Source organism: Notamacropus eugenii, chromosome 4 (assembly GCF_028372415.1).
Source record: "Notamacropus eugenii isolate mMacEug1 chromosome 4, mMacEug1.pri_v2, whole genome shotgun sequence".
NCBI classification, from domain to species: Eukaryota; Metazoa; Chordata; class Mammalia; order Diprotodontia; family Macropodidae; genus Notamacropus; species Notamacropus eugenii.
Window position 1 is genome coordinate 269,587,045 of NC_092875.1, and position 9,778 is coordinate 269,596,822.

At 37.8% G+C, this 9,778-nt stretch overlaps 1 pseudogene; it reads right to left on the bottom strand.

Moving 5' to 3' along the window:
- Positions 1-243: 243 nt before the first annotated feature.
- On the bottom strand, positions 244-1,254 carry LOC140498401 (actin-related protein 3-like; annotated as a pseudogene).
- Between the last annotated feature and the right edge of the window lie 8,524 nt (positions 1,255-9,778).

Below are 9,778 nucleotides of genomic sequence, written 5' to 3' on the forward strand. Positions count from 1 at the left end.
TCTTGAATAATTCATAACTAAAACTCACTTCTTTTTGTTACACACCAATTCAAATATTATCTAAAGAAAAACATTTTAATCATTTTGGCTTTCTTCTGCATTCATATGTTGATACATTTATTAAAATATTCCTGTTGAATTATGTTTGGTCTTTTACTTGTCAAGTCAGTTTGCTATTTTAATATCAACAGGTAATCAGAAAGATTCTCCACTTCCCTAACTGTTATAACTATGATGTCAATTTTAAGACATGACCCCAAACTCTGGGTTATGGCAGCAAATGCTAGGTCCAATTTCTTCATAATTCTTTTTGGTGTGGCATACTAGGGAGAAATATGGAAGTGGTGCAGAAGCCAGCATTGATCCCCCAAACCATACCGTGTATCGCTGCATGTGGTGTGTAATGACTTGCACATCGGTAGGCTTGGGCTTTGGTCTACCAAAATTTAATTTAATTCTTCACTTAATTTCAGCCTTGCATCTACAGTTCTTTTCAAATCCCCTTGTAGTCATAGTCCAAAATCCCTGAACATGGTTGAACCCCCCAGAGGTAGAGAGGACATCTGACATCGATGGAAAAATTCTGAATTACCTCATCTACTACTTCTGAGATAGGTTGGGTGAAGTCTGGATTAGCAAACTCTGGGTGAAAGAAGATTTCTGGACCCAGGAACTGCTCATAACCAATGTCAAAGGAAAATTCTTTTTTTTGACATTGTATTGATTCCAGTATACTGTTTAATCCACTCTGACCCATCTGTATCACACTTGTTAAATTCTTTGACTAAATCTGGACAGACGTAACTATAACATTCCTTCACTGCCTTAGCTGTGAATCAGTGTGAAAAATCCAGGGATTGCTCAGGAGGAATTCCTACTTCTCATTCTCTCAATAATTGCTGAATAAAATATGTTATATCTCTCCCAGCAATTGAAATGTGCTTGATACAGCTCCCAACAACATACCCTTCAGCCACAGGAATGACATGAATGACACCATCTCCTCTGTCTATAATTGTAACAGTCAGTTCCACTTTCCTACTTGTCTTGATGTCCAAGACACAGCCAAAGCAAGGAGAGCCTGCACAGCTACGGAACATTAAAGGATTCAAATATAATTTTGGCAGTATATTTCCTGTTTTCTGGCATATTTCAAGGAGGTTCAGTCAAACGAAAGTAATGATCTTTAGCTTCTATCCTTAGGTATTTAAAGATCATTTGTTCCATAAATCTCTCCATCAAGTCCCAATCTTCAACTATGATGAGAATTGGCCACTTTGTTACATAACTTGACTTTTATAACGCTTCATCCCCAATAAAGAAGTCTAATCAACACCCTTCATCTCCCTCTTTCATGCTTGATCTCCTACTTTTTCAGACTCCCAGTGCTACAGTCCACCACTCATTCAGATAGCTATCCTTCCATCTTCTGCCTCTCCCTACTTTTGCTGTTGCCCCATCACTGTTGGGTCTGTGCTGGAAGTGGAGAGGATGGGAGGCTGGTGATAGAGGCTATCTAACCATCCACAGCCAGGCGGGCCTCACACTTCTGAGAGAAAGAGAGGAAGCTGAAGCAGCAGCAGGCAGGGCAGCAGCCTCGATCAGCAACTTCCACTTCCATGAGTGCAAGAGTTCTTAATCTTGTTTGTGTGTGTGTGCCTATGATATGGACTCTTTCTTGACAGTCTGCTGAAACTTTTGTCTTTTGGGTGATGTCTTTTGATTTGTGTGTAAACTGGATTTAAGTGAGGTAGAATTGCATGAAGTCATCAGCCTCACTCTCTCCTCCAGAATCATCATAGTCTTGTGGCAGCGCAGAATCAAGATGGCTTGGCAATGGTTCAGGATGCAGGGGATGACCTTAGTATCTTCAGTGTCTAGTTAAGCTCTAAGTGCTCCACAGCACCTGCTTTAGCTGCCTTCATAGCCATTGGAACAAACTGTTCTCATCCTCCCATTCCAACGGGGAAGTCTTCACATGCTTGGGGTAGACACCTCTCTAATTCACCAACAAGTTTGAGATCCCTTGGTTACACTCATCTTGGTTTAGTCCTCCTGCCAAAAAGGTTTACTGGGGTGTGGCCACTGCGTATGCTGCAACTTCTTGGAGCCACAGGTGAGAGTTGGGTGGAACAGGTGGACACCAAAGGTGGAAAGCAGCCCTGAAAAGGGCTCAGCAGCAATTACACCAAAAGTACTGGGCCTCCCTGAACACATCTTTGTGCAACTTGGGAGACACTGGCATAGGACTTCTCAGCATGGCGTACCCACATCAGAAAGGGTGCTGTGCTGTATGAGCAAAGCAGAATTGAAATAGCACAAAGGAAACGTAGGATGCGCAAGTTTGGAGTATCCACCCCAAATGTTCACATGGACTATCTGTGCCCTATCTGTGGTAGAGCATTCTGAGCTCATATTGGTCTGATCAGCCACAGCTGGATACACTGAAACTTGACTTTATCATGGTGATGTCATTTTGGTCCTCTTCGAGAATGAAGGACAACAACCACTATATTTCAAGCATTGTACTGCATGACCAAGTCCTTTTGAGGAGTTCTCAAAAGATTCAATTGCAACAGAGTTCCCTATCCCTATCTGAAAATAGAGACATAAACCACAATCAATGTTTTTCTTTTTTTTAATAGCAGTTTACACTTTACAGAGGACTTCATACCTCTTGATAGAAGTAGTATATGCTATCTGAATAGGAAGGGAGAGGACTTGCCCAGTATCATATTGATATGTGACAAGTTAGAATTGGAACCCAGGTCTTCTGATATCGATTCCAGTGCTCTGTTGACTATATAACTGTACCTCAAGAGTGACTTTTTACTAAAGATGTTATGCTACTTTTGGTGGGGTGGCGAGGGATAAAGTATTGGGCTTGGAATCAGGAAGATTCATCTTCATAAATTCAAATATGGCCTCAGACACTAGCTGTGTGACCCCGGGCAACTCACTTAACCCTGTCTACCTCAGTTTCCTTTATTGTAAAATGAGCTGGAGAAGGAAATGGCAAATCACTTTAATATTTTTGCCAAGAAAACTCCAAATAGGGTCCCAAAGAGTGAGACATGACTCAATAACAACAAACGTTCCCACTTGGAAATAAGAGTATGATTATTTACAAGAGCAAAAATGTTATTTGAGGACATCTGATTGTATCTTAGGGACTGCTTTCTTTCTCCGCCTCAGACAATGTTTGCAATTATCACCCAAGCTGTTAAAATATTTGTTATTTGCCTGAATGGCAATATCTATTTCTCAAATGGTACTTTGAATATGGTCTGTTGAATTTACTTTCTAAAAGGACGTTAGTTATGCAATATTTATACTACTCATATGGAACCTCCCTTCCCTTATACATTAGTTGTTTGTTAAGATGAAGTACATTAGCAATTTAATGGTGACATTGTTAAGGAAATAGAAGAATATATTTATTAAAAGTTGTGTCCACATTCAGCTAATAGGCATCAGAATTAAAGAGAAGAAAAATTGTATTTAAGTTTGGTGCCAATGGGCTTCCTAGATCTAGAAATTATTAGAATTTATTACAAGCCAGTGATAGTGGTTGAAGGAATTTTGTCAGATATCTCTTCCTCCTCTTTTGCCCCTCTGTTGATTTAATACAAAGTCTCTGGCAGCAGTGGCCTGGGGAGGCAATATCTGCTGTTGACCCAAAAATGTAGGAGTCACAGCAGATACTACTGAATCTTAGGAATGGAATTCAGGACAGTATTTCTTTTATCAGTGAAGACAGTGAGGGTGGGGGCTCCAGGATCTAAGTTTCCCCTAAGTTGCCCTGTTCTCTAAGTTTCATCATCCTGTCAGCCTGTGTCCCCTCCCCTTTGTTTTTAAATTGTACTTATCTCTAATAAGCTTGGACTGTTATAATAGCCTTCTGGTTGGTCGTCTCTCCCAAATCCCACTCTATCCTCCACTCAATAGCCAAATTGATATTAATAAAGTATGACTATACCACCTCCCCATCAACCCCATAATAAATCAACCACAGTAGCATCTTCTTTCCTCCAGAATCAAATACACAGTCTTCTGTTTAACATTTAAAATCTTTCATAGACTGATCTAGGGGTGAGGAACCTATAGCCTTGAGACCATATATGGCCTTCTGTCCTCAGGTGCAGCCTTGTTTTACAGAATGAATCCTTTTATTAAGGAAATTTGTTCTGGGAAGTTTTGATTCCATCAAAGGGCTGCACTTGAGGATATAGAGGGCCACATGTGGCTTCAAGGTCACAGGTTCCCCACCCCTGGACTGATCCCTTCCTACTATCGGGGAAAAAACATGAATACCAATAATATACTCTGTGATTTAGGCTCAAGTCGGCCAGAAACAATTTAATTGAATTTAATATTCACTTATATGTCAGCCATTTCTAGCTTGGAGAGACAGGTGTATAAACTGGCATAATGCTCCAAAACTGCCTACATGACTATCCCTAAAAGATTTCATGGAACATTTATAAGAATCTTTATAAATATAAATCTTTATGTACATCTACCTATATATGTATACACTCATATCTTTAATTTATAGGAATCTGAACAAGGAAAATATCATAATATGTAAAAAACAGGACAAAAGAAAATGGAAAATAATGTTTCAGCTTAATATTCCATATTCCATTAGTATTTAATACTTCCTCTTTAGAGTTCCTTCCTTTGAGCAATATTTTAACCTTGAATTTCAAAAGAGATGACTTCGTTTCAGAGACATTTAATTCAATTCAGGAAACATTTATTAAGTGCCTATTATTCCCAGGGCATGATGCTAAATGCAGAGATAGAAAAAAAGAAAGAAAAGGGAAAGAAAGAAAGGAAAAAATTAACCAGTCCCTGCCCTCAAGTAGTATACATTCTATTGGCAATTATAACATGCACGTTGGTAGGTAAATAGGAAGTAAATACAAATTAATATGAAGTAATTTTGATGGAGGGGAACACAAATAATTGGAGAACACAATAAAGGCTTAATATAGGAAGTGGTACTTGTAGAATTTATGTAGAAAGTTTCAGGGAAACATTATATGTGTCATAAGAGTATGAGTAATATACAAAGGAACATCCAGGGTATTTTAAGAACACATTATAGCTTGGGTCACTATTATATTTGTGCACAGTCAGTATTGTTGGGATAGGGTTTTATTTTATGGAGTTTTAAATAACATTTTAAGATTAAAAGGTAAAAAGAAATTTAGAGACCATTTGGTCTAATTTCCCTCATTTTTTAATAAATTTTAATTCTTGGGAGATAAGCTTAATATTGATTTCATTTTAAAGCTAACTAAATGCTTAAATTAAAGAAAGGCTAATTAAACAATCATCTTTATCCTCAACACACATTTCATTTCCTTTTGTCTGTGAAACACATAGTGCTTGTGAAAGGGCCGCATGTGAGTACTTTCTAGTGCTTAGCAAAATGCATTTTATACAACATCTAATAGATGTTTAGTGGTTTTAACTGAATAGAGAATTAAGAAGATAACCAGTTAAAATACCTTTCTACCCCACAAATTTATCTTTAAAAAACACATTTTACTTACCTTCTAGACCCTAAATACTACCTATTTCTTATTTCAGTAATTCCCTCTTTAAGTGATTTTTCTTAAGTGATTTCTTTCATTAATTCATCATCCATGCAACTGACATTTATCAAATAAATGCTTACTCTCCTAGGGACCAAGGAAGATAGAAAGATAAATGAAATCAAACAGAACAGCAAACTCAACCTAGCAGGGAAGATAAAACATGAATATAACCCAGTCTAGTACAAAATAGAATAGAAGTTCATAAGAGAGTAATCAGAACGACGCACTAGAAAAATGAATATGCCGTAGGTATAAGATTAGGAATGAGAGGAAAGACATGTATACTCCAAGTTCTCACTACACTTGTCAGAACTTCCAAAGGAGAAAGTGAAAACATGTATTTTCCTCTTCTTTTCCAGATGCTCTTGGTTCTGGTAACCATTTAGGGACCTGATCCACACAGATGATGCTCTCATATAATTGGTGCCTCATTAGTTCTCTCATCTCTATATTAGATTACTGTATTATACTAATCTTTACCAAATGGGTAATAGTTTTCTGGCCTTTTTAGCTAGTGGTGATAGCAAATGTGGCTCAGGACTCACTGAGTGCCACTGATTTAAGAAGATCAGGCAAAGTCTGAGGAACAGGTAGAAGTTCATATACAGTGTTTTTTCAGTTTACTTACCAAGAAGTGAATATGAAGTGTTTAAGTGCAAGAAACATATGTTTAACTTCATTTTTTTTGCCTTTAATTAATTGGGTTTTGTGGTTTTATTTGGAATTTCATTCTTAATTTTGTTAGATTCTTCCTATTTGTTGAGATAGTTAATTTTAACATTTAAAAACAATGTGAAAAAATAAAGTTAAAGGAACAGCTATCTTTATGTGATCAGGCTCTTAATTTCTAATTGTTTTTTCTAGCTCCATCCAGTCAGGTTGTGAGCAATCCCTACGGTAAATTATCGGTAGAGTATGGGGGCATCTGGCTATATGTCACTCAGTTAGGTTAATGGGAACTATGTAGCTAATTCTGGATGCTGCATATTGAAAAGTTCTCTCCAAATGTCTAAATGCTTAGAGCTTGGGGGAATCTTGAGCTGAGGAAATGGCAATGCTATTCATATCCAGACATTAAAACAAAAGTTTTATTTAATGAGACTGTCAGGTTTTGGCTCCTCTTTCTGACAGTCCAACAGAGCCTTTGTGACCCTCTCAGCTAAACTATTTGTACGTTATGACTTGCCTAAGGATAGCTTCCTCTGTCTGGATTTTTTCCCTTGTTGTCTCAAAAAAGGACTGTATGCAAAATAGAAATTTAAAGCATAAAAGAACAAAAATAATTGTTAGCTAACCAGCCAGGCTATTGAAACAGAAGGAACAGCAAAAGTCTTCACATGAATCACACCAGATTCTGGTACTGTGTTATTCAGTTCAGTTGAATTGGAGACAATGTTCATTCATAGGCTTCTTGTCTGTGAAAAAAATTTTCTTCTTTTAGAAAGAAGACAGAGACAATCTCTACTGGAAAGAAAATCTTTGTTAAGGAGGGAGTGGTTGTATTGTAGTGCTCCTTGAGGGCAGATACTGTGTCCTTTCTCCCCCTTGTCTTGGTCTTTGTTTCCTAGGCACTTAACAGTGTGTGGAACAATATAGATACATAAAATGTAGGAGTCTAAAAACTGCATGTTAGATTGAATTATAACACCAATATTTCTTACAGTAGTGACTGTTTGAATGAGAGACTAACATTCTGGTTGAGGTCTATTCATTTGGTTTAGAGACAGTGGATAGAGTTCTGGATCTGAAATCAGGAACAACTGAGCTCAAATCTTGTCTTAGACACTTAGCTTTGTGATCCTGGGCAAATTTCTTCACCTTTGTCTGACAGTTTCCTCATCTGAAAAGTGGGGATAATAATAGTACCTACCTCCCAGGTTTTTTTGTGAAGACGAAATTAGATATTTATAATGTGTTTTGCAAAACTTAATGTACTATGTAAAAGCTAGTTGCTACAATTTCTACTACTTCTACTTTACTATTACTATTTGGGCAGCTAGGTGGCACAGTGGAGTCAGGAAGACATCTTCCTGAGTTCAAATACAGGCCCAGACACTTAGTAGCTGTGTGACCCTGGGCAAATCACTTAACGTTTGCCTAAGTTTCCCTATCTGTAAAATGAGCTGGAGAAGGCAATGGCAAACCACTCCAGTATTTTTGCCAAGAAAACTCCAAAAGGGGTACGAAGAGTCAGATATGACTGACAAATGACTAAACAGCGATGATAACGAATACTACTATTACTATTACTAGTGCTACTGCTACTATCACTACTACATGGAAAGGATTAGGTTTTATTAAAGCTGGTTAAAAAAAAAAACTGGAAAAAGAAAACACTACATCGCAGCCTAGTCCCAACTTACCTTTCCCACCTGGTAATACTTTGATCTCCTTTCTGCACTTTATGATCTAGCCAAACCTTACTGTTCTTTACAGATAAAACTCCATCCCCTATGTCTGTGCCTCTGTACTGACTATCTGCCCCCCACAGAACATGTTCTTACTTCTCCTCCTAGAAATCCTTATTTTCTTCCAAACTATTTAAGCAATACTTTCTATATTAAATCTTTCCAGATCCTCCAGCTCCTAATGTCCCCTCTCTCATTTATCTTATATTTATTTGGTATGTGTTGATGTGAATATTTTCTCCTGTGATTGAATGTAAGGTCCTTGAGGGTAGGAAATGTTTCATTTTTGTCTTCATACTCCAAGTGCTTGGTACAAAATAAACATTTAATAAACATCTGATGATTAATTACAGGGGTCATTACATAGAACCCCAAATGGCCATGCAAAAATGGATATTAGAAGAAATAAAGCAAAGATATATGAACCCAGAGAAGAGCACAACAAGGAAAAGCTAAGGAAAGGAAGAATAAGAATCAATAAAAAGAATAGCAAATAGATAGGATGAAGAGGAAAAGGAAAGTGGTAAGAAGAAGGGGTTGGAGTGATCTACGTATACACATTATGCATAATCAGTTAACATGATACCAATTTCTAACAAAATCTGCTTGGGGATAGAGCTGACCTGAGAACAGTAAAGACAACAGGGTTATGGTAGGAATTATCAAGACTTGGAGGAAGAAGGATTAGAGATCCAGGCTAGAAGAAAAATGGAGATTGGGAACAAGAAGGAAAACAGGAAGTCAGGATGAAATGAAATGAAATGCTAGAATTGTGGCCAGACTAGAGTTTAGGTTGCACCAAGGCGGGACTGACCTACTCCTTTCTCTGCCTATGATTTAATGGCCAGCCATAAGGACTTGTGAAACCCTCTCTTGTTCTAAGGAGCTGTACATACCAGCCTCCAGCCAGAAGGATGCTTGAAATTAGGGAAGAAGGCACACAACCCTGGCTGAGGATCCACAGGCATATCTCAGTTGCAGTGTTAGGAGAACCCACCTTCTTGAGACACTGTTCTCAACTCTTTTCATCCAGATGGTATTCTTAGCTTTTATATATGTATGTGTGTGTGTGTGTATGTCTATACACACACATATACACATATACACACACATATACATACACACATATAATAATTACTCATTTGTTGTCAGAATAAGCACAATATTCTCATTTTGCAGACAAATAAAAATATAATAGCTCACATTTGTATAGTGACAAAACTTGGAAAGCATTATACATGATCTCAATTGATACATTAATCTTTTAAGTTATATTTTATCATTGCCATTTTACAGATGAAGAAACTGAATTCTCAGAGAAGTCAAAGGACTCTCTCCAGATCACACAGAGAGTGTATGGGGTGGGTTTCTAACCAAGATCTTGTCAGACTGAATCTCAGATATAGTGACTTGACTCAGTCAAACAGCTAGTGTGTTGCAGAGCTGGGGCTAACTCCAGTCACCTAACTCTAAATATAGTGGGTTTTTTGTTCCCACTATAACACGTTGCCTTTCTCTTGTGCCCCAAGTGAAGTCAAGATCATGCTGTTATATTTTTTCTTTCCTTCTTTCTTTCTTTTCTTCCTCTTCCTTCCTTCCTTCCTTCTTTCCTTCCTTCCTTCCTTCCTTCCTTCCTTCCTTCCTTCCTTCCTTCCTTCCTTCCTTCCTTCCTTCCTTCCTTCCTTTCTTCCTTCCTTCCTTTCTTCCTTCCTTCCTTCCTTCCTTGTTTCCCTTTCTCTCTGTCTCTCCCTCCTTCCTTCT